We start from the raw sequence: 26,079 nt of genomic DNA on the forward strand, positions 1-26,079 counted from the left end.
GTGGCTCTGGGCAACTGGAAATAACAGAACGTTTCTTTTTTCACTGACAATACTACACAGATATACCAGCTAGGTTCAACTTGCCTATACTGTATTACATAAATTCCCAGGTTGCACAGAATAACTTTATACCTTCCTGCTACTTCAAGATGAAAACCCATATGTTACATACTCAGTTGCTAGATTCTGTGCTACCAAAGGATGGTTTGCGCCACAAACTACAGTGGTGCCTCGCAAGATGAAAATAATCCGTTCCGCGACTCTCTTCATCTAGCGGTTCTTTCGTCTTGCGAAGCAACCTTTTTAGCGGCTTAGCGGATTAGTGCTATTAGCGGATTAGCGGCTATTAAAGGCTATTAGCGGCTTAGAAAAAGGGGGGGAGCGGAAAAAATCGGAACACTCGCAAGACGTTTTCGTCTTGCGAAGCAAGCCCATAGGGAAATTCGTCTTGCGAAGCAGCTCAAAAATGGAAAACCCTTTCGTCTAGCGGGTTTTCCGTCTTGCGAGGCATTCGTCTTGCGGGGCACCACTGTAGGCCCAAAATGCAAGGTCTGTGCTCCTTCACGCGCCCTCCCTTATAGTAGCTTTTAACGGTTTCTCCCTTACTAATTACTAGTTTTTTATTCCTTGCCTGATTTAAGTCTTATGTATTCAGTTTATCCATATGTTTTATCTTATGCTGGTCTGTGACTGAAATAAAGTTTGATACCTGATACTTGATACAGTGGTACCGCGGTTTACGAACTTAATCTGTTTCGGAAATCCGTTCTTAAACCAAATCCGTTTTTAAACCAAGGCGTGCTTTCCCTAATGTGGCCTACCACCATCGTTCAGATTCCATTCTTAGACTGAGGTAAAGTTGTCAAACCAAGACACTATTTCCGGTTTTGCAGAGTTTATAAACCAAATCGTTCTTAAACCGGACTGTTCTTAAACCGAGGTACCACTGTACAACTGTTGAGTAGTTGTGTGATAAAAGTAAAATTGTGTATGGTTCTAAACTCTGTACTGTTTTTTACCTGTTTTGCCTGCAAGCCGCTTTAGATGGGCATTTGCTCAGAAAAGCAGCCTAAATACTAATCATATCATGTTGATTTTGAAAATACACAAGGCCTCTATGAGAAACCAGCTTCTTTAATTTTAATCTACTTTACAGAAGATTAAATAAATTAATAAAGTACAGTATCTGATATTTAAAATAAAATGTTGAAGATACAAACATGTAAATACAGGCAACTTCCATGTGTGGGTGTGGTACTGTGCCTGAAAGCTACATAATTTAGCTATATTATTAAAGAAATCATGGATACTTATCTATGGATTAATTATCTGTGTTGAACACAAAACAAAGCAAAGTAAGAAACAAGTGACATAGAGCTAAAATTGAAAATTAAAGTAACTGGGGAGGGTTTTTTTTAATTAAGAAAGTAAAAGGTCTCTGGGAGGTTGAAGTTTGTTTGTTTGTTTGTTTTTAATTGCTTTCCAGAACTAACAATGGGATTTTTAAAAATAAAATTGGGTAAGGAGCCCTAATAGTCTGAACCTCTTTCATTCAGATAGAAAAGGATTTGTTGATATATAAGATATATAAGCTATTATATATAAGAGTAGTTAGGGAAGATGTCACACGACATTTTAATTGTTTCTCACAGGTACCTAGAGGTTGTTACATAAAATGCAAAATAAAGAACTTAATTCATTTGGCATAAGTGAGAAGCTTAATTTCCGAACCGTTCCCAGTTTTAAAATTGATAATGATATGCAGGCAAAATGCTAGAGTCCTACTTGACCCAATAACTCAACAGGCAACATCTAGTTTCATGCAAGTGAACTTCTGCTCTTTTCCATTCCTTTCCTCCCCCTGGAACCCTCTGCCCAAAATCTGCTCTGGAAGCATAATCATAACCCCAAACCACCAGAGGAGAGTCCATTCTGCTGGTGGATGAACACCACTGGATTTCATAATTGTTTGCATCCTCTGCCTCCCTTTCCTCATGTTCCCACAATTGTTCCAGCCAGCACATTTCCCCTTGATATAATCCTACATACTTCTCTCCTCTGTGCTTCTCCCTAAAGCTTGTAAATTCATGTAAATCTGCCTACTAAGATTATTTTCCACATAAGGTTCATGAACCTATATAATATAATGAAAATACTAGATGCTAAAGGATTCCACAAGCACTCGACTGAATCCTTTAGGGTAGTAAATAAATGTTATGAAAGTTCATGGAGAAACTATAATCTAAATTACTAAATAAAAAAGACTGCAGTTATGTTCCAGGAATGCATTTCTGGCATGGAAAGTGAAAACTTGTACACAATGTCTTTTTATAGACTGCTCTGGGTAATAAATGGCTGCATTGATGTACTTCTAACTGTAGCCATTTTTCCCTCAAGAGAATTAGAAGTGACATCAGTTTTCACGTTATCTGAGAAGAACAGAATTTATTTTGTTCATAGAATCCCAGTTTATTTCTTTCTAGCAAGTTTTTGTTACTGAAACAAACTTTTCTTTTGATTATTGTTTCATGAATCATGAGACTAGTAGCAAATTCTTTAATATCATCATTACTGTAATGGAATGCTTTGAACTCTCACATTTTGTATTACTCTAACAAATATTTCTGGAACACTATGGAATTGCTGTTTCTTTTGGGAAAGGGAAAACTTTCCCTGTTGAAATTGGTGACCTCCTTCCCCCATCTGCACCTAAACTGAAGGACACCAAGCACTTCTGAGATGATGAATGAAATTAGAACATGACAGAAATCCAAGCATGGCCACTTACATATCGCCAAAAAAGAGAAAATGCATCATCAAAAAAGAGGTGAGAGTAGGATACTGATTGGAATAAAATTTCCATATTCTAATTTATATGTATATATGCAAATATAGAAATCATTACTATAATAATAATTTAGAAATAATTACTGTAATTATGAACAGCTACACTATGGTGATCCATGCTCTGGACCCTTCCATTTAGACTACTATAATGTGTTGGCCATAGTGCCTACCTTGAATACAATTTGGAAACTGCAGCTGATTCAACAAGAGGTTACTAGGATTCTAACCAAGGCAGTCTGCTGGGAACATATTTCACCAGTTCTCCCAGTGGCTACCAGTTCATTTCTAAATCCAGCTCAAGATGCTTGTTTTAACTGTAACATCTCTACCTAGCCTTAAGATACTATAGGCTTCCCTTAGCAATCTGGTTGAACAGCTTGGCTATTTTCTGGTGCTTTTACCTCAGAGTGCCTACTTCCATATGTACCTGCTTGATGTTAAGAGTCTACTAAGGTCCTTCAGATCATAGCTGTCAACTTTTCCCTTTTCTTGCGAGGAATCCTATTCAGAATAAGGGAATTTCCCTTAAAAAAAGGGAAACGCTGACAGCTATGCTTCAGATGGGCAGTGACTGCTAGGGGGAGGTCTTGTTCAGTTGTGCCCAAAGCAGTGGTGGCATTTTGCTCTATGGTGGTTGTTTGGAGGGGATTTAATTGTTTGCAGTTGGCACCTGAAGTGTACCTTTTCGCCCACAGCTGCTTGGCTCCTTGCTGTCCCATCAGGCAGCACATCTCCAGTGTGATTTTGTCACATGAGAGAGAATCAGCCACACCGTCCTGTTTACTGATGAAAGAGAGAGAACAGTCTAATAGCAAATTTAGATTAACCTTTGCCAACGTGTGACTATGTTGACTATGATGGTTGGAGGCGGCTTGTTGGGGCTGTAGTCCAAAACATCTGAAGGGCACAAGGTTGGCAAAGTTTAGTTTAGATATTGAATTATCAATTACACCACTTATACAAGTAGACTACTTGCACAAGCAATGCTATGTCACAAGCAGGGCTTGGGTTGTGATCTTGGCTCTTCAGAGATTAAAAAGAAAATGCACAACATGTTTCTAATCATGTGATAGGAGCCATAATCTCAACGGTCAATATGTGAAGAAAGTTCCAAAGGAACGAGTCCATTTATCTTACAAAGTTGTTTATTTGTGTTAATTCAGTCTGCCTTGCTAGAATAACGAAATATGTTTCTTTGCCTTCTTTTCCCATCCCATTTGACTTTTAAAAAAATGTAATCTGAATTTAAACACGTTCTGCTTCTATTATTAATAATCTCTTTCAAGGTACTTAGCGCATGCATGATTTCAGTTTCTTTGAACAGTTGAGGAGCACAAAGCAAGAATTAATAAATAGAAACAGTGATCATTCTCAAAGTAAGCTATGATGCAAATCGATGTAAAAAGAAGTATGAAAATAGCAAGCCTAGAAGTTATATGTGGTGGGATGTTTGCCACAGGGTGACTGTTTCAGAATATATTGTTTTCCTTCCATTCCTTTAAGAAAAAAAATAGAGTTTGGAACCAGCTCTGCCTGCTCCTAAGATTTCTGTAGGATTTTGTGTCCTAACATTTTTATCTTGATAGCCTTAGTCTGGTCCAAAGAGCAGCAGCCAATGTGCAATCAGCATTCCTTGCTAAAGTCTCTATTTTGTAAACCAAAGGTCACCATATCAAATGCTCTTTAAAGATTTTAATCTAAATAAGGGGGCAGTGCAGAGATAGAAGATTATACTGCTTCCAAATGTTTTAAAAAACAACACAATGCTATGCTCATCAGTCTTTAAAAGATGCAGAACAAGAATGGATTGCAAAAAAAGAAGAATCTTTTGACTGTAAATTCACAAACAAGAGCCTAGTTCCAGTACAGGCCCCTTTATGTGAGATTTGGTTAGCTGTTTAGTCCCACCAAACTCATTTCAGGATTATTCTTTAAATACCATTTAAATCTGCATGGTCTCCAAGTGTTGAGAGACTAGTTTCACAATCTCCAGGCTTGAATTCTCTGGCCATATTTGCACGCAATGCTAAATAGTGGTTTAGCCCTTTGTGCCTGAGCCCAAACAACCCTGAGCGAATAAGTATCAGAATCATGTACTTCTAAATTCCCTTTGCCAGCATTTTCGTTCACTTTCACACAATCATGATTTAGCATTTCATTCAAATTAGGGACCCTGATTTCAAACAAGCAATGGTTAGTTTAACAAACCAGTTTTGTGACCCTGAGCTTTCGAAGTCTGCTTGTTCTGAAACATACCAGGGTTTGTTTTAAACCCAAGATACAGTATCTAGTCCGGACATAATGTTAAACTGTGATTATTATTTTTTAAAAGTTAAACTAAACTCCATCCAGTCATGCTTGAAAAGAAGAGGGGAACATGCAAACACAAAGCTTTGTCCAGGTTCATCCACAGCCATATGCAAATCTATCTCTATTGCTGAATAGGAAGAAAGTAGCCCCGGAAACCTGATAAAATGCATTCCAAAAGTGAGCTTCATCTATTTACCTTGGTGGACCAAAATCCACTATGAAAATAAATAGTTCCTTTAAAGCCATAGATATTGGCTATTAGAATTGTAAGGCAGAGTTCTCATCTGTTCTCTCTCATCCCATGGCAAGAAAGAGTAATTGGCCACTTACTCTTTCTTCCTATCCCTAAGATGGCAGCCAAGGGTTCTCTACTGTGTGGTACCAAATTCCCAGGGACACATTTGAAGTATCATACAGTTTCCCCACATTTCCTTTAGAAAGAAAGCTACTGAAACCCCATATATGCCCTGAAATATCTGAGAGGTGGAGGCCTGTTAATAAGCCTAACGCTAAAAGAAGCCAGTCACTAAGGCAGCCTGCTGAAAACATCCTTCTGCTGCCTCTCAGAAGCTTTAGGAACTGAGAGGCCAGAAACAAGAAAAGAATCCATTAGTTGCACAAATGTGCATTCATTGCCAACTTCAATTTTCTTAGTTTCCCCCTTTGGAATCCAGAATCCATGCATAGATTTCTTTGTTTAAAAATTACTCATATTTGGCACATTCGACTACTTTGCTGGAAGAGCCAAATATGGTGCAATAAGGCCCAGTAATTCCTTTGGGTTTCCCCTCCCCTTATAGCTTGCAGCTCTATTTTCAGCAACATACTTTTATTATTAATAGCAGTCCCTCATATACTGCAGATGCCTTGCCAAATAATCACAAAGCATTTTCGCAAGGTATGGTTTGTTTGTGTCTTATTGCCTTACTGAGATACTGAATCCGCTGGAGAGAGAAAATCACATCATGTTGAATTAAATAGTACAGGAAATGATCCAGGGAATCTTCTGTTGAGGTAAAGACCCTGTGCCGCTTGACCTCACTAAAGAGACAGGGTCACACGTTATTTTTGCCATAGGATTGTAAAGGACTGGAAAAGATGCAGAATTTTCTCACATTTCTTCTAGTAACATTTTTGTCAGTATTCTTTTTGACAAGCTAGACATGGTAGGTCCCATCTGCACTATTCATTTGAAGCAGTCATGGGTTCCCACAAGGAATCCTGGGAACTGTGGCTTCCTATGGGGGTTGAGAGTTCAGAGACCCCTATTCCCCTCACAGATCTACACAGATCCTAACAACTCTCAGCACCCTTAACAGCTTACACTTCCCATGATGCTTTGTGGGAAGCCATGGCTGTTTAAAGTGGTATGATACTGCTCTAAATGTGTAGTAAGGATGAGACCATAGATTCACACCACCCTTTCTTCTTACCGCCATATCTGTCCCTCTTCTTGTAGAATTGATTCTTAACAAGACCAGACTTACATGCACTTTCCTAGTGTACTGTTGTGTTTTCCAGTTGTTTTTTAGTCTCAACAAACATGTAACAATCAATAAAGCAATACATGTCATTTGCTGCCTCTTAAACTATTATGTAAGAGTGTTCTGCTGTTATTTCAGCTTTGAGAAAGGCAAGGAAGGCTACCCATAAGTTTTCATAATACTTCACAAGTGCTGGTGTGGGATCAACCATGTTTGGTTATGGCAGCACTGTCTATTGGGTATCACCACTCAAGCTGCAGTAACTTGGTACATTTGACCCAAAGAGTTAAGGCAGGATTGGGAAACGAGATGTTGCTCATCTCAATCTCTCCTCAATCATATATGCTAGCTTTCATGCAGACTAGTATTACAGGTTTATGGATGATTGTTTATATACCATTAATGGAGTCTAAATCAGAGACCAACAAGTGGATTCTGTTCAAAAGTGAACTCTCTTCTCCCTTTACATTACTGAATTTTAGAAGGACCTACTTGAAATGTAATTATACCATTCCAAGTTATGCTTGAGGATGCAGAGATGAGACACTTTAAAATGTTAATATATACATACATAGGTCCATAGCAGTGCAATCTAACTCTTCAAAGTGAATCTGCATTAAGATCAACAGCAATTGCTGCTCATACTTTCTCATGCTCTGCAATCACAAAAGTTAAGAGCCCTTTTACTGGACCAGAAAAGATCAAACTATAGATAGCAGGTTATCATACATCTTCTGAAAAGCAACCAGGCACCACTGTTGTTTGCAGGACAGTTGGATTTTTTACATTTCTTTTTTTCCTTTCTCTTTCTTTTGCTGCTGCTACTGCCTGCTACTGCCAGCTGCTGTGATCCTCTGATCAAGGGCAGTATAGAAATTTAATTTAAAAAAGAACAAGAAGAATAAGAATAAAATGAGTAATATATGGTCTCATTTTGCTGCCCCGTTCAACAATCAGACACCTGCACCCAACTGTACCAGCAGCAGTTTTTCAACCATTTTCAAGAATAATGGTTAGTCACTGTGCAGCAGGTTAGGAGCTAGCATTCTGTCCAGGCCAATGTAAAGTTCATGGCTGGTCAAGGCATAAAGTAGTGGGGCTTAGGTGCTGTTTTGAATTGTATTCATCCAATAAAAGTCAGATAAGGAGTGGACCTTAGATTCATTTTGACCGGAACAGTCTTGCCCCTTCCCTCTCATCCTTACCTCCTCTCTACATGAACCATCCCAGCTGCTGTGGGAGACTCTCCCAGTGCAACAAGCCAATCTGTAACCCTCAAGCAAACCTCAAATAATGAAGTACAGTGGTACCTCGGGTTAAGAACTTAATTCGTTCTGGAGATCCGTTCTTAACCTAAAACTGTTCTTAACCTGAGCTACCATTTTAACTAATGGGGCCTCCCGCTGCCGCTGCACGATTTCTGTTCTCATCCTGAAGCAAAGTTCTTAACCCGAGGTACTATTTCTGGATTAGCGGAGTCTGTAACCTGAAGCATCTGTAACCTGAAGCGTCTGTAACCTGAGGTACTACTGTATATGGCTTGAATATCCAATGTGATAGAATGACAAAACACAAAATTCATGTGGCTTACCACAGTAGTAGTAGTAGTTCTAAACATGATACTATGTTTATATTTAGTGGTTCACACCACACACAGAAAAAGAAGGGGAGGAGGAACTCCTTTGCTCTGGAAGATGATTGTGGTCCTCTGACAAGGAAAAGCACTCATGTTTTAGAAAGCAATAATTCCATTAAGGCAGCATGAGTAGCATTTAGCAAACCACAGCAATGTGCTTTGCTTGCCAAGGTCTTTCACGGACGTGCCCTCTCATTTATCAGTGTTAATTACTGCTGTGCAAGAAGAGTTAAATTCCAGTCCATCAGACTACAGTGCTGGATTTTATACTTGAGAGGTGGGGTGATTCCTTATTTTAGAAGAAACAGCTTTGTGGTTTCTAAGAGACTATCAGTAAATTACACTTCAGGTAAGAAGCTGTAGTTTAGGAAGAACAATAAGATAGTTAGGCCCCATCCATCTTGAGACCTACAAAATTCTAGGTGCCATTTGTCCTGCCTTGGTTGAGAGACCAAGAAAGAGTAGTTTGCTCAAGGTTATCTAATAAAGTGGAAGGCTAAGAAAGGGATTTGAAGCTGTAATTCCCACAACCGAGTTTGTACATTTGTACATACATTCTAATGCACATGTGAGCCAGTTGTTTCAGACTGGTCACACTGCATTGCAACAGCATGAAAAACGGAGTGTTGGTCCAGTCCACCAAGACAAATACTTTTGCATAAATAACAAATAACACTTTTGCACCTTTACAGTGTCTTCCCAATTGCTAGCAGTGTGGGATATATATATATGACTTTGACAGCTTTCATGGTGATTCCATAATGCTTTTTCATAACCTACTATGATTGGGGGACGCGGGTGGCGCTGTGGGTAAAACCTCAGCGCCTAGTAATAATAATAATAATAATAATAATTTATTATTTATACCCCGCCCATCTGGCTGGGCCTCCCCAGCCACTCTGGGCGGCTTCCATAAAAACCAAAAATACAGTAAAATATCATACGTTAAAAACTTCCCTGAACAGGGCTGCCTTAAGATGTCTCCTGAATGTCAGGTAGTTGTTTATCGCTTTGACATCTGCTGGAAGGGCGTTCCACAGGGCGGGCGCCACTACCGAGAAGGCCCTCTGCCTGGTTCCCTGTAGCTTTGCTTCTCGCAATGAGGGAACCGCCAGAAGGCCCTCGGCGCTGGACCTCAGCGTCCGGGCAGACTGATGGGGGTGGAGACGCTCCTTCAGGTATACTGGACCGAGGCCGTTTAGGGCTTTAAAGGTCAGCACCAACACTTTGAATTGTGCTCGGAAACGTACTGGGAGCCAATGCAGGTCTTTCAAGACCGGTGTTATATGGTCTCGGCGGCCGCTCCCAGTCACCAGTCTAGCTGCCGCATTCTGGATTAGTTGTAGTTTCCGAGTCACCTTCAAAGGTAGCCCCACGTAGAGTGCATTGCAGTAGTCCAAGCGGGAGATAACCAGAGCATGCACCACTCTGGCGAGACAGTCCGCAGGCAGATAGGGTCTCAGCCTACGTACCAGATGGAGCTGGTAAACAGCTGCCCTGGACACAGATTTGACCTGTGCCTCCATGGACAGCTGTGAGTCCAAAATGACTCCCAGGCTGCGCACCTGGTCCTTCAGGGGCACAGTTACCCCATTCAGGACCAGGGAATCCTCCACACCTGCCCGCCTCCTGTCCCCCCAAAACAGTACTTCTGTCTTGTCAGGATTCAACCTCAATCTGTTAGCCGCCATCCATCCTCCAACCGCCTCCAGACACTCACACAGGACCTTCACCGCCTTCACTGGTTCTGATTTAAAAGAGAGGTAGAGCTGGGTGTCATCCGCATACTGATGAACACCCAGCCCAAACCTCCTGATGATCTCTCCCAGCGGCCGCATGTAGATGTTGAAAAGCATGGGGGAGAGGACAGAACCCTGAGGCACCCCACAAATGAGAGCCCAGGGATCTGAACACTCATCCCCCACCACCACTTTCTGAACACGGCCCAGGAGGAAGGAGCGGAACCACTGTATAACAGTGCCCCCAGCTCCCAGCCCCTCAAGACGGTCCAGAAGGATGCTATGGTTGATGGTATCGAACGCCGCTGAGAGATCCAGCAGAACTAGGAAACAGCTCTCACCTTTGTCCCTAGCCCGCCGGAGATCATCAACCAGTGCGACCAAGGCAGTTTCAGTCCCATGATGAGGCCTGAATCCCGACTGGAAGGGATCCAAATGGTCCGCTTCTTCCAGGCGTGCCTGGAGTTGTTCGGCAACCGCTCGCTCAATCACCTTGCCCAGGAATGGAAGATTTGAGACTGGGCGATAGTTGGCCATCGTGGCCGCATCTAAAGATGGTTTTTTAAGAAGCGGTTTAATAACCGCCTCTTTCAGCGGGTCTGGGAAGGCTCCCTCATGGAGGGAAGCATTCACCACCCCACGAAGCCCATCGCCCAGTCCTTCCCGGCTAGCTTTTATAAGCCAGGATGGGCAAGGATCCAGGAGACAGGTGGTTGGTTTCACTCGTCCAAGCAGCCTGTCCACATCCTCGGAGGTAACAGATTGAAATTGATCCCACTCAACTTGACTAGACAGAACTCTAGCACTCTCCCGCCCCGGCCCTGCTCCCACGGTGGAGTCTACTTCTTCCCGAATCTGGGCGATTTTATCTGCAAAAAACTTTGCAAAATCATTGCAGGAGAACATGTGGCCCGTACTGGGCCCCGATGTTGCAGGTGGTTCCGCTAAATTGTGAACCACCTGAAAAAGTCTGCTGCTGCTGTTTTCTGCAGATGCAATAGAGGCGGTGAAGAAATTCTTCTTCGCCGTCGCTATCGCCACTTGGTAGGCTCGACGTTGAGCTCTAACCTGTGTCCGGTCAGATTCGGAATGAGTTATCCGCCACCGGCGCTCTAGCCGTCTCAACGATTGTTTCATTGCCCTCAGATCCGTGGAAAACCACGGGGCTGTCCGGGCTCCATGCAATCGGAGAGGGCGCTTCGGAGCCAAACAGTCAATAGCCCTGGTTAACTCCACATTCCAGCGGGCCACCAGGGAATCGGCTGAAAGGCCGATCAACATGGGATAAAGCATCCCCTACCACTCTCTGGAAACCATTTGGATCCATTAAGTGGCGGGGGCGGACCATCCGAATTGGTCCCACCTCCCTGCAGAGGGCCTAGGGCTTGCCGATCGCATGGTCGGCAGTTCGAATCCCTGCGGCGGGGTGAGCTCCCGTCTTTTGGTCCCAGCTCCTGCCCACCTAGCAGTTCGAAAGCACCCCTAAGTGCAAGGAGATAAACAGGTACCGCTTTCTAGCGGGAAGGTCAACGGCATTTCGGTGTGCTGCTCTGGTGCCGGCTCGCTAGAGCTGCTTCGTCATGATGGCCACGTGACCCGGAAGTGTCTCCGGACAGCGCTGGCCTCCGGCCTCTTAAGTGAGATGGGCGCACAACCCTAGAGTCGGACACGACTTTACCTTTACCTTTACCTTTTTACTATGATTGCAGGGTATGTCCCATTCCTGCTGTCAATGTGAAAGTGTTTGTAAAATAATGTTTTACGAAGTCTTAACAAGGCAACTTCCCAAAACTTAGCTGTTTTCTTCTATGCCAAAGGCATGAAATGCTAGTGACTATATTGAGAAGCCCAATGGAGCACTACAGTGTACAGAGAGCAGGGAAATAGAGCAGAAGGAGGGGGGGGCACAAAATCAGCTCCAAAAAATGTAAGTGAACATCTGTTTGCTGTTACAAGAAGTGGATCCTGTAGTCCCAGCTTGGGCAAAATTCCCATTAAAGTCTGGATTTTGAGACCAGGGTTGGTGCCAAGGACTCTGTGATGTTAATCGGGATGCTTCACATATGCTTACTATGATTATTTCTCCCATTCAGCCTTGTCCAGGAACAACCATCCAGTTAAGGCTGTGCTGCAGTTCTAACCTAAATTGTTTGCCAGATAGGTGTATCTTTTAGGTAGGAAGGATCTATAGTTGGCACTGTAAAAGTGCAAGACTTAAATGTTAGAAAATTATCAGGCATGTTTAGGTCTGCCCTGTACTACAGGGATGGGGGACCTGTGGCTCTCTAGACATTGCTGGATTCCAGCATAGCCAGTGGTCAGGCCTGATGGACACTGTGGTTCAACCATATATAGAAGGTCACAGGTTCCCTTGTCTGTTACACTACAAAGTTCAAGTTACAGTGGTGCCCTGCAAGACGAATGCCTCGCAAGACGGAAAACCCGCTAGACGAAAGGGTTTTCCGTTTTTGAGCTGCTTTGCAAGACGATTTTCCCTATGGGCTTGCTTTGCAAGACGAAAACGTCTTGCGAGTGTTCCGATTTTTTTCCGCTTCCCCCCCTTTTTCTAAGCCGCTAAGCCGCTAATAGCCTTTTAGCCGCTGATCCGCTAAGCCTTTAATAGCCGCTAAACTGCTAATAGCGCTAAGCCGCTAAGCCACTAATAGGGTTGCTTCGCAAGACGAAAAAACCGCTAGACGAAGAGACTCGCGGAACGGATTAATTTTGTCTTGCGAGGCACCACTGTATATACCAAGACAGATCACATTATTTCCTCAGGAAGAATTACAGATACTATTTAATTTGCATGTGTATGTTTGTTAACCCAACACTTTTTGTGCTTTGCAGTACCAAATCTAGGAGAAGCAGAATGCGTTCAACAATCAGCATTGCTTTTGATTTTATAATCCCTGCTCCTAATGCACAGGAGCCCTGTCTGGAGGCATGGGTTTCACAGGTACCGAAAGTTGTGTGTCCCCCTCCCTCAATGACCTACGGGCCTGGTTATAGCATAGTTCGGCTGGCTGACTCTCCTGTGCTAGCTGTTCCAAGCCCAGCAGACAAGAAAAACATGCCGTTTTATTCAACCCATATCTAAATATACCAGAAAACCTTGCTAATGCACTGCAGAGCACAACAGGATGGCACTACGCCACAGTTTGGATTGATTTGTGGCACACATACCAAACAAAAAGAAAGGAGAAGCAAATTGGCCACCATTGTCCTAATGCCTCACAATTGCTATGTGTATCTGTGTGAATGTGTGTGCATGTGATCAATCTAGAATGCAATAGGAAATGCAAATGTTGCTACATATTAACTCACCCGATGTCCTACAAATGTCATACCCTTTGGTTGGGTTTTTTAACCCCTGCAACAAACTACTTCTGCTTTCAGAAAAAAATATTTACTGCATCTGTCTACTAAATTTCTTCCCTAACCATCAATGACAGATTTGGACTGCTAACCCAGGAGAAAAGCATTTAGTTTTGTGTACATCTTTCAGCAGCCTCCCAATAAAGAGTATGGCTAGCAAATGTATTGGAACAAATGAGTGTGTTTGAGGCATTCAGCTTCCTTATGGTTTTCTCTAGCATACCTTACAAATCCCTCTGGAACAGTAGCTCTTTTTATTTGTGCTTTGATGTGGCCTTGTTGCGTGGCCATGTTGGAAAGGTAACAGGTTTTCATTTAATGAGGTGACGACCCCTCAGTTGGTCCACCCATCATAAAGTGGCCTCTGAGTTTGTAAAAAATTGTCAAGGAGATATCAGCACTACCCTTGAATCTTTGTGGTGCTCGGAAGGAATGTTACTCTTGGGCATTATGCAACATAGCCCTACTTATATATTCTAATGTTCCTACTACATATGAAGAAGTACCTGTTGTGTTTGTAGTGGGAGGGTATGACACAAATAGGCACCATTGAGGAGAAGGCTTCATCCACATCACCACAAAATGAACTTTCCTTAACAGTGGGGCACAAAGAAGACCCTTCTCTGCAAATCTTAAAGCATAGCCAGGCTTGTTTTTGCCCAAAGAGGAGTATATTCAGCTATTTGAGTACCAAGAGTTTTAGCACTTTCTAGGTTAGCATCTGTGCCTTTACATTAGCTCAGAAGCAACTAGGCAACCAATGTACAGTAATTCATTTAGTGAGCCAATCTTGCTGCTTAAAATTCTGGCAGCTGCCTTCTGTGCTAATTGAAGCTTATGAGTCCTCTTCAAGGGCAGCCCCTCATACAGTAGTCCACACACGAAGTTTCCAGATAATAGACCAGTGTGGCTAGATTACCCCTGGCCATAAACATTCATTGTGGGCAAACCAGACATAGCTGGAAAAAAGGCAATCCACACCAATCTGCTTGGACCACAGAGACCCTTTTCAACTTCTGAGTTTCACTAAGGCCAATCAATACTACCATAACTAAATCACAAGATCACTATGTAGATAAAATGGGAGAAACTATGTAAAGCCCCCTGAGCTTGGCAGTTGTGATACAAATAAAATACCATGGCAGGGTAATACTGCGGATAAGGCCAATGTTTTAAGTAAAGAGAGGCAATCCAAAAACTTCAGCTTCTAATCCCATCTCACCCTGTGTATCTCTGATTTTCTTAAAAGACATTCCACAAAATGTGATTATGTTTATTAACATGTTGCTCTATGAAGGTAGCTTTCAATATTAATCAGACATATACATCATATGCCCATAAACATTCCTTATGAGCCTAATTCTACTTAACTCTAATGACGCGTAGTGCTGATTCAAACAAGCTGTTTCATTGAGCTCAACTAGACCTGCTTCATGAATAAGTGCTATTCAATCAGAGGAACGCTTGCAAACTTCCAGCCCCCAACTGTAGGATTTTAATAGGCAAACTTGCATTTGCACGTTTTCCAAGATGCATCAAAGGATCGTGGAATATTTGAACCCACATGTTGAAGTTTGTTGCAAAATTCTTTTAAAAATATTATTTTGTAGCCTGCCAGCATTTATTTTGGCAATGGATACATGGGGTGTTGCTTAAATGTTTCCATTTGGCAAATGCTCAGTGCTACTTATACATTAAAGATTAACAAGGCATATTTAACCAAAACCCTCCTATTGCAACATGATCCCATGGCATGAAAGATGCTTTGCTTACACTGAAAAAAGATGACGCCCCAAAGACTGGTGATAAGCAACTGAGATGGAAAGCAATCATCAGGCTTCTGCAGTTTTGAGTGCTAGTATGCAGCAATTGGAAGCAACAAGCAGCCCGTAATCCTCATGGGTATGAAAATTTTGACTGCATCATAGGTCTATTTCATTCTCTCTAGATATAAATAAATAAACTGTGTTCTTACAAAAAGCCCATTTCAGGACAATGTTTGGTATACAATTTTTCAGTCATCTGGTGATTTCTTCAAAGTAGCATACACAGTGGGGGGGAATAATCCAATGTTTCAAGAGTCTCTCAAGTTAAAATAAAACCTTAAGTCAAACAGGTTTTTCAGTACCCTTTCATTGGCACTAGAAAGCAGTATGACAGTGATAAACTATGTGATGGAGACAATAATGTTTTGCAGGTACAACCCAGGCAGCAAACTTTGAACTCTCAGTTGAACACCACTAGGTGGAATTCTGAGGTGAATTTCATGTGTCCCAGATATTTGGATCTAAGTACGTCTTTAAAATGTCTGAGGAGATTCATGCGCCTATCACTTACTGTAATGGAACTGTGAGAAAAGTAGTATTAACATTTGATGGTGCATAGTTACTGGCTAACACAGTCTGTCTATTTACAAAGATTGTCTCATAACTTTTCCCCAAATCACAGAATTAAATCAAAAGCATTCCCAGCCCCTTTCAGTACTACCACACATTAAACAACCACTAATTCATAATGGGATTAAAAAAAAACATGCAGGAACGAAAACACTTCAAGAAGTTTGTCCTTACCTACAGCAAGGCAAAGGCAGAGGAAAAGAAGGTCAGGATTTCATTTGACCCAGCTCAGCATTTTCACTTTCACTCTGTTAAACACTGTTAAAGATTCTTGAGGAGAGGGAGGAGGGAAGCGCTGAAGTTTTCAGATCTTCCTTCAGAGTTTTAATCATTCACTTCCCAAGATCCAGCTTAACAAATACCACTGTGTTCTGTCAATATTTGTATGCAGCTCCACAGAGGGCAAGCAGCCAAACACACATGGTTTAAAGAGCCAAGAGGAGAAAACTGACACCCGAACAAACACTCCCTGCTTTGTCTCTTTTAAGGTGGTGCTGAACATGTCATCTCAGCTTCTGACTGCAGATAGGCGCCGTTCACAGATTCCACCAGTTTGGACAAAATAAATAGCAGCTACGCATTACTTTAAAGATCTTGTTTGACAAACTCGAGGACTTTTGCCCTGGAAAGTTTCTTGCAACAGTTTTGGGGGTGTGAGGAAGGATTGTTTTTGCCTTTAAGCAGCTGCCCTTTAAATATATTTTAATTGGCTGGAATTTGGAAAGAATCTCATTTGGCAGTAATTTGCATTTGAAGCACGCCCCTCAGCAGCTGAAACAGGCCCCAGAAGCTTCCTGATTACTTCATCAAAAGGAATTGCTAGAATATCGTTGGCTCCCTCTTAACAGCATGCATCTAGACAAAATTGTGTAATCAATAATTTTTGGCAAACAATTCTTAATTAATTTGAAAGGAATTAATAAAAAAACAGAATCTGGCAGCAAAGCAATTAAGAAGACTGTAAAACTTGGAAGTGCTACTTTCTCTTTTTCAAACATTCCAGAACAGAACCAAATCTGCATTCCTTGTATGCAGAAAATATTTTTTATATTTCTTATTTAGATATCTCCTCTGTAAGTGCTATTGTTTGTGATATTGTAAACTAGTTACTGTATACTGATTGTATCTGAAAAATATTTTTACACCACATATTCTTTGCTGATCCCTGTACATTAGTTTTGGGGGGTTTTTTGTATAATGTATAATATTTGGTTTCTATATCAATTTTACTCTTCAGTATTTGTATTTTTATTGTTTTCTTTTTATCTTTGCTGTCTAGATTCATAATTCTAGGCATATTTACTTGGGAGTGAGTCAGACTGAATTCATTTGGACTTCTGAGTGACTGTGCATTGGCCTGGGAGGCAGAAGGTTTTTGTTGCTAAATAAATTCAGTGTCATCTTATGAAAGTCTACATTGAATTTGGTCTTATTTTATTCCGTGAGTCTTAAGATGTATGCACAGGTATGTACTCTAGATGTGTCCTACCTGTTCAAAGTAAGGGCACACCTAATTTTTTTAACTGTTTAGCAAATATTGCTGAAGTATAGCCATTGTAAAAGCTGAGAAAACATACACCAAATAAATGTTTGGGACAACTTTGGGAAAAGAACTCTAGGGAAATCACACAGTAAATATAAGAGCTGGGGTCTCATCTACCCAAAATTAAACACTTTATGGTATCTTTATTCCCAGGGGAGAACTAAGAATGTGCCTTGATGTTTGCCACTGAATTTAGTCTGAATTAGATGTGCTTAACTTTGGGCTCAATGGAGCTTTTAGAATACAGCAAAATCAGAAATTCATGTTTAAAGCCAATACATAACAGGGGTTTTTTCTGAACAAAGTCATAGCATCTAAGAATATCTGGCTTCCCCCCTCCCCTTTTGTGTGTGTTTTGTAGCGTAAGTAGGAGCCTGTGAAACTGTAGCTGCTTAAATGTTCACTTGTCGCCATCACCACCATTGCTACCAGCGTATCAAGAAGAATGAAGGCACCAAAGAAAAGGAGATTATTCTCTGGCTAGAATACAATGAAGACTGTTTTCCATAAATATATGTTGACAGTCCTGATGCAGAAATTTTAACAACAGTTGCCAGGTGCAGAAAAATGAAGCACTTAAGGGTTGCTGTGTTGAAAAGGAAACACACATTATATAGGCAGAACCCCCCACTTACTTTATCAAAGAGTTGCATGATTTAACAAGTTGGCTGCGTGCAATTCTTTTGAAATTAATGCTTAAGAGCCTTGAAATTCTAAGCATTCACCATGCAATTCTCTTTGTGCTGACTTCCTGGGAAATTTGGTGGTTTAATGGTGGCCAGGAACTTTATAAATGCATATAGATCCCACTGAGTTGCAGAACGGGTTCTCAGGTGGGTTTATCGCTATGCTGATGTCAGTTCTTATTTTTAACTCATGTTTCTAAGTTGGCAATTTATGGAAAATGTATGCTTATTATTTGGAACCCATCCCAGTCCCAACAAGCAGCAGTGCCACCACAGCAGGCAGGATGGCAAAACAGTGACACACCACCTCAGATATTGTGACTGGTAGAGTAAGTTAGACATGACTGAAGTGCTTGCGGCTCTTGAAACTTAGTCTATATAATAATGATAGTAAAACCATATTTTCCAGCAAAAAAAAATAAGGATTTTAAGGAAAGTAAAAGAATTATGCATTAGTAGGATTTGCACCCCTACTCAATCCACTTGCCACCCCCTGCCACTTCCCGCACATTAATCTCCTTTAGCTTCCCCTTTGCACTCCATGTAACTTCTAAGCTCACTTTCCACCTTCCCAATCCCAGCCCTTGTTTTTCTTTGCCCATGCCTTCTGCTCCACCTTCATCTGATGGATGTTGTGGGTATTTGCTTGTTAATAAAATACATTGTGAAATACATTGTGTGAAGGTACTATTTAATATTTCAGGGCTCCACATCCTTTATCTCTCTCACATGAGAAGGCTGAGGAATGGAAGAGGGAGAAGTGTGAGAACAGCAAAAAGGTAGAAATACCGAAAGGGAAAACGTGATAAAATTTTGAGTGAAGTGGAGGTGCAGATATACTGAGAGGAAAATGGCAGTTTCTCCCACCCACCCCCACCTGCCCACAGTAAAATATCAGAGATGGGTGCAACACAGAAGCCAACACCAAAAAGCTAATAGAATAGAGCTTTTCTAAACTCCCTTCTCACTTTATTCAAACCTTGTTTTAAACTGCCACTCCCCCCAGATGTCACTCCCTACTTGCTCAAATATCTGCCGAAGTTTTAATCACCACTATCCCCTCTCAGTATTCCTCTATCCTTGCTTTATTCAAACGTTTGCCATTGTTTAAAGTGGCCACTTTTTCTTACTCAGCATCTTTACATCCTCCCTTTACTCAAACCTCTACTATTGTTTCAAAGCACCATTTTTCTCTCAGTGCCTCTTCATTCCTGTTTTTCTCAAACATCTGCCATCATTTAAAACCACCTTTCTGCCACACCATTGATGGCTAGAACTTTCATTTATGCTCCAAGTTCCAAAGAATTAGCCTGTCATTGACCTGTAGAGGTCAATGTTGTTGTGGTGGTGGTTGCTGCTGCCGCCATTATTGCCAAAGCCATAATGATTTCTAAACCCTGGCACAAGTATTTGATTACATGGCTTCATATAGATTTGTGATTCTATAAACATTCAGAGTTGCAAGCACATGAATGCATCTGAATAGTGAGGTGGAAAGATGAAAAAATTAGAGATGAACTTCAGAGTCTTGTAAAACTTTCTTTAAAGAAAAGTGCAGCTGGCTGCTAATGAAGGAGAAAGGCTTGACTGGATTATAAGAAGTTCTTGCTAGTTGATAAGGAAGGCCTTGGTTGGCACCTTAGCAGCTAGTAAAGCCATAATAATAAGCAGGCAGAGATGGGCAACAGTGGCACTTGTTATGAGACAATTGCTGAATGCTTACAAAAACAAGTTGAAAAGGGTGACAAGCTTACATTTAACATCAGTTGTGCTCTCCCCTAGAAAACTGAGGCAAACAAAACATGGTTCATGAAGAGAGCCCTTAACCATGAGCCCTGGCTCAGACAACATACTGAGTCAAACCTTGCCTTTGCTCAGTACAGCATAACAACAAAGCAGGACAAAAGGACAAAGCAGTTGGTAGCTCCACTCTGGCTGCCTGCACAGTAATGTGGTCTGGTAAGCCATAGTTTGGCTTAGTATGATTTGTTAACCAGGCCATTGTCTCTACTGTCCATGTATTGGTCAATGTGGCTCATGGAAAAGCAGTACCATGCCTACAAAGAATCCTGGGAACTGTAGCTTGTTTAGGATGCTGAGGCTTGTTAGGAGACCACTATTTCTCTCACAGAGCTAGACGTCGCGGAGTTCCCTCAGAAGATGGATTGTAGTTCTGTGACTTGTGGGAACTGTAGTTCTGTTAAGCACCCTTAACAGACTACAGTTCCCAGAATTTTTTGGAGGAAGCCATGACTACTTAAATTGATATACTACTACTTTAAATGTATAGTGCAGATGAGGCCTTAAATAATTTCAGTTATAATCTTGAATGTGTGATCCTTGTTGCTACACTGGTGTGTACCTTTGAACCCAGATTTGCAATCCTATGGCATCACGATATGAGGTCTGAAACATGGGGGCGGAGGAATAACCCTCGATTTCCATATGTGACATTCTAAGAAGGCTGCAGAGAATGACTCACTGGGTAAAGTTAGCACTGTGGGAGCAGCAAGGAGTTTCCACATGATGACTCACAACTTGTAGGATTTCTGACCTTTAGCCTTCCACCTTTTAAATTAATATATAGATGGCCTAGGTTAGTAGAGTCTCAATGCAACAATGACAAACCTAAATGTTGTTGGTACAAGCCTTAGCAAAGCTGTAAACTAACAGAGTTCTCTGACTGCTGTTTTATACACCCACACCCACCCACCCACAAAAAGAGGCTTTCATAACTGAGAAAATATTTAAACACTTATTATTAAGTCACTTAATAGCTCCAAGGAGAGTAAAAGCGCAGAAGTGCTACTCTGAAATTTCAAACAGTATATATAAATAAAATGGCAGCTATCAGAGGAAAGATAATCAATCCTTCCGGAGCAAAGACATAAACAAGCAAGGACTGTTTTCACCGTTTCTAATGGCAATTCTCCACTGTCTTCCTTTCATTCCCCAGGCTGCCGGTGTGTTGCTGGTAGAGGGGAGCAAAAGAGTTATACAGAGTAAGGGAACTTTGGGAAAGGAGGAACCCTGCAGAGAACGAGAATCTAATTTATGGCAGAGCAGTAACTCCACAGAGAATGGAAAACTAATTTTCTGCTACACAAATGCTGTGCATTTATTAATCAAGTTACAAAACACTTTTGTGGAAATATTTGGAAATAGTGGCGTGCTGGGGGTGCTGACAAACTTTCCTAGGGCAGAAGTCAACTAGGGGATACCTATGCTGTTATTTGACAAGGGCTTGTTGTTGTTGTTGTTGTTGTTGTTGTTGTTGTTTTGAAAGAGGCATGCTATTCCAATGCTGCCCTGGTGTTATTGTTTTCAGGGCCTGCAAAGGAGATGTTCTGAAGATGACATCTCCACTTTTGGAATATTTAGGGAATTCCTTTTCTCCTCCCTCTCCTTTTAAGACAGGTTCGGTGCTTCCAGCATTCCGGTGATTAGGAATGTTGGGGAGTTCATATGAAAATAGAAAAGGAAGTGGAACTTGCTGCAGGTTATATGTGGTCATGAACGGAAATCAGTAAAGCAAATACAATCAGTATTTGTTCATAACATTGTTTTTATGTCCACAAATTATATATAGTGGTTTCCTTATATTAAGATGAATGTATGTTGTGTAAGTTATGTAAATAACTCAATTAAACAGTAGATAGTGAGCCAAATTTCATAGTATATAGTGGAAACTGAACTGCTATGGAATGAAAACAGCACTGATTGTGATAAATACAGGTAGAATCAAAAATTGCTGCCTTCTTACATCCCTAGTTATGGCTCATCTGGCTTGTGCTGCACTCCAGTCCATCACTACATTTCACTGGCCTTTGTGTCATGATGCCTTTACATGAGTACAGTGGGAACATGCTCTTGCTGACATATCACACATTAGGTGGCACTTTTTGCCCTATTGTGTTTGTTCTAATTTGAAGGCTGAGCCAACATCATGTTTAACTCATTGTGTCTCCTCACACTGTGATTGGATCAGATTTAGATCATGAATTAGATCAGATTAGATTTATTTATATATTCACACAAAAGGAGACCTAAGGTGTATGTTACAAGGGAGAAGAAAGTCAAAATGTTAAAGGTACAGCTTCAGACAACCAAAAAACTCGAAGTGCAAAAGTAAGAAAGGGTGGGATTAAATTAATCCAAATTATTTCCCCCTCAAAAGGCATCTGAGTCCTGAGGTGACTCAAAATTTGATGCCCGATGCCCTAGAGTGATAATGTCAGCCTTAAAAGAAAGAAAAAAGTTTACTTTAACATACCTTAACACACCATTTCTATAATAAATTATTTTCAGCACATGAAAGGAGGACCAACAAAACTAGACAGAACATGATTCACATGTAAGAGCTTTAAAGCAATTTTCATTCTTAAAAACTTGGCAGAAAGCTGCTAGCAGATGTAACCAGGGCTTGTCATGTAAAGGTAAAAGCACTCCTGTCTTTCATAATACTCCTGTATATTCTTCATGCAGTCATTCATGCCAACAATGTAAAAATAACAGGAAACAGGTAGACTTTTAATGGAAGTGAGATTACACTATATTTTCCTGTTCATAGGGCAAGCTAGAGATTGGCAATGGAAATACACAAATCAATATCAAGAAGGAGAAAGAAGAAGAAGAAGAGTTTGGATTTGATATCCCGCTTTATCACTCCCCTTCAGGAGTCTCCAAGCGGCTCACATTCTCCTTTCCCTTCCTCCCCCACAACAAACACTCTGTGAGGTGAGTGGGGCTGAGAGACTTGACAGAAGTGTGACTGGCCCAAGGTCACCCAGCAGCTGCATGTGGAGGAGCGGAGACGATGGAGTTGTCTGCATATAATTTGCTAACTCTTGCTATAGTTTTGTACCAAGTAGCACATATAGTTCATGTCCTATGGATGCCAATGAATGCCCTCATAAATATCAGACATCACATTGAAAAAAAGCTTCCAGACTTCTGTGAACAATATTGTCCACAAGAAGATGGTTTTAGGAGTGTTCATGCATTACATTCAACAGATGGGAAGCAACTACCTGGAAAGGTAGGCTATCTAGAAGAAGGAAAACTCTGATCCCAAACCTCTGCTGCCTTGTCATATGTCTCTCATTTGTGAGAAAGCCTTCAGGAATACATGGTGAGCGAATATCTGCACCTGCTGCATTGTGGGATATCTTCAGGAGAAGGAAAGGCTAAGGGGTAAACTCAGTGCTATTTTTCTAGAAAAATAGGTACCATGAATGCCTTCCTCATTCTCTTAGAATGCCAATGGCACCCACCTGAGAGGAGACAGAACTGAGTTCCGGTGAGTTCCAGCTGAAAAAAGTCCTGAGTAAACCCTACACAAATCCTGAGTTGAGTACCTAAGGCAGTTGGATGGTGTCTTATATGCCTCTTTCCTGCAAGCTGGTGCCTTTGGACCACATGAGTGAGGCCAAGGAAGTATCTTGTCGTCTGGGAAGTCCAGGACTTCCATACACACTACTCAGGCTTGGGCCCAAGAGACTTCACTTCAGTGATGCAAGCACAGACCATGGAGCTACACAGGTTGAGGAAGTCTGGTGTATAGAAAACTATTTATACCACTGACTGAAACAGAAGGTGGTTACTATTCTGTCCCTAAGAAGATATTGGACCATCACTACAGGAGTCTCTAAAAAGGTTTGTGTCCCAGACGTATGGCTCATGATCTCACTGCAATTACTAAACTAGGACTTGAGTATAATGCTGGGCGGGTAGGAGGGGCCATGGAAGATGTAGTAACTTGAAAGGATGGTGGGTGGCTTATGAAGATTAATAAGAGTACTTTGTAGCTAAATGCTTTTATAGTGTTCCCCCCTCCTTTGTTCCTACAGATGATTATATTAAATGCATGCATAACTTTGTTCCCATATTGCTTTAATACCAATGCTCAAAGACTTCTACAAACATCAGCACATTTAGCCTCTAACCACTCAAATGAAGCTGCAATTATGATAATTAGGAAATGGCATCATGTCATCAATATGCATTTGGAGGTTGAACATGTATCAGAGATAATTAACTGGAGGTGTAATTAAAGCTCCTCTCCCTTCAAAAAAGAGAGGTAAATATGATCACAACATGAGCATAAATTAATGAAACAACTGTCTTTTGCTCGAGATTATACAACTGTTAACATTAATACAGAGCACAGAAGGGGAAGGGAAATCTAACAGGGACTTTCCAAAGAATAATGTCTGTAATTAATTAATGTTTGTAGTACTGTATGTGCGCATTAACAAAAGGGCCAAAGGTGGCTCTTACCTGAGCTTATCTAAACATTTGTATGGGTTACATTTTGATGTTGTTTATTGTCCTAAGCTCCTGTGAAAGGAAGGGAAGGGTAGGATACAAATAAATTAATTGTCATGATGATGCTGTCTCATTGAAGAAATCTAGATTTGTTATAGCCTGATCTAGTCTGGGTTTTGTGGTATGGTGAGAGCCAGAATATGATCTGGAGGCACATGTGGCTGTCAGCTTGCTGAAGCTAAGCAGGTCTGGGTCTGATCAGTACCTGGAGACCATATTTATCCCAGTTTGGGTTCCATGATGCAAGAAAGGTGGGATATACATGTAAGTAAGATAGATAGCTGCAAAAAGCATAAAAACTGGAGGAAACATATGCTACCTTCTCATTTACTACTATGAAAAATCTGGATTTATAAGTCTCTCCACCCACTGAATATCTATCATTTTAGGATATAGTATCATTAAGAACATCTAGACCCATTCTTAATTCTAATGCTATTAGTAATGCTATTCACCTTTTTATAAGAATGATATAAAATTATTAAAGAACAAGGTTTCTAATAACAACAACTGTTTCTGAACCCATTTTTGGTGGGCAGAGTATTCTTGTCATCCTTGCAACAGCCCTATGAATTTGGTTAAAATGGAAGTAACAACAAATTGCCCAAGGTCACCCAGGTAGCAAGGATGAAAAAAGATTGTTAACCTGTCTTCTCATGTCAAAATACAACACTCTAACTCTCAACCCCAATATGCTATGTTGTATTTCCAGTGTTTCCACAAACCTGATGCTCAAACCTATGGATGGGAATAAAGACAAGTCTGCATTGACATACCAAATTATTTTAAATTACAACATGCTTCATACAAGTATTTACAGGCAATTTTAAGAAGTACATAAAGCAAGAATGGGAAACCTGTGGCCCTCCAGATAAAGTTTGACTCCAACTTCTACTAGCCGCAGACAGCATGTGATGATGGGAGTTGTAGTTCATCAACATCTGGGGAACCAGAGGTTCCACATCCCTATCCTGGGGAGACATCCAACTAAGTCATAATCAGAGTAGACCCACTGAAATCAAAGCCAGAATGGCAGGGGATTTTATATGCCTCATTCATAGGGCAAGTACAGCCCATCTATAGGCCTGTCAAGGTAATAATCTTATTTTGTGGGGCACTATCCCTGCAGGTTTGAAGACAAGGTGCATGGTTAATAAATACAAATAGAAATAAATCTGATACTTGCAGGTTCAACCTGTAAATTTAACATAGGGCACAGGCCAAGTTTAGTCATCTTCTTTGCTGTAACAAATCCACCCATGCCACGAGCAAGAAAAAGAATACATAAAAAATCAAGAATGAACTTGTACCTCTAGATGGGTAGGACACACACTGTGCTTTTAGAGGTAGGCATGCCATCTCCCATCTTCACTTCTAAGCAAACATAAGCAAATTGGAGGAACGGTTTGCTTTTGCTGAACAGTAGCTTTGTTCTTAACCAAAGTTTGCAAATGTGCAAGTTCTCCAAATTTTAATAACTACTTAAAAACATATTGCCATAAATGTGGAGATCTTACACAACTGGAAATACTTTCATTCAACAAACTTTTAAAGTGTCCAACCCTGTCTCTTTCTACAGACTTTTTTTAATGTTATCATTTTGCTCTTCCTGCATTTTATTCTGTCATGTTTACTTTATTAGATTGGTCTGCCATTGGACTGTATCATCCTTTGTAACATGGTGTCTAATTTCAACAGAAATATAATTATTGAAAAAAATGGGAGGGTTTTGTTTT

The 26,079-nt window shown here is 41.0% G+C and overlaps 1 protein-coding gene across 4 annotated transcripts in view; it reads right to left on the minus strand.

The window, feature by feature from the left end:
* The window catches only part of NCKAP5 (NCK associated protein 5), a 621,685-nt gene that overhangs the window by 529,980 nt on the left and 65,626 nt on the right, over nt 1-26,079 (minus strand). The window contains exon 1 of one of the 4 annotated variants that reach the window (XM_082197114.1): nt 15,962-16,432. The exons of the other annotated variants lie outside the window; for them this stretch is intronic. The gene's annotated coding sequence lies outside the window, so the exon portion shown is untranslated. Of the gene's footprint in view, nt 1-15,961; nt 16,433-26,079 lie in introns of those variants that run through there. 4 annotated transcript variants of the gene reach the window in all.

Source organism: Podarcis vaucheri (assembly GCF_965113315.1).
Source record: "Podarcis vaucheri genome assembly, chromosome: 1".
NCBI lineage: Eukaryota > Metazoa > Chordata > Lepidosauria > Squamata > Lacertidae > Podarcis > Podarcis vaucheri.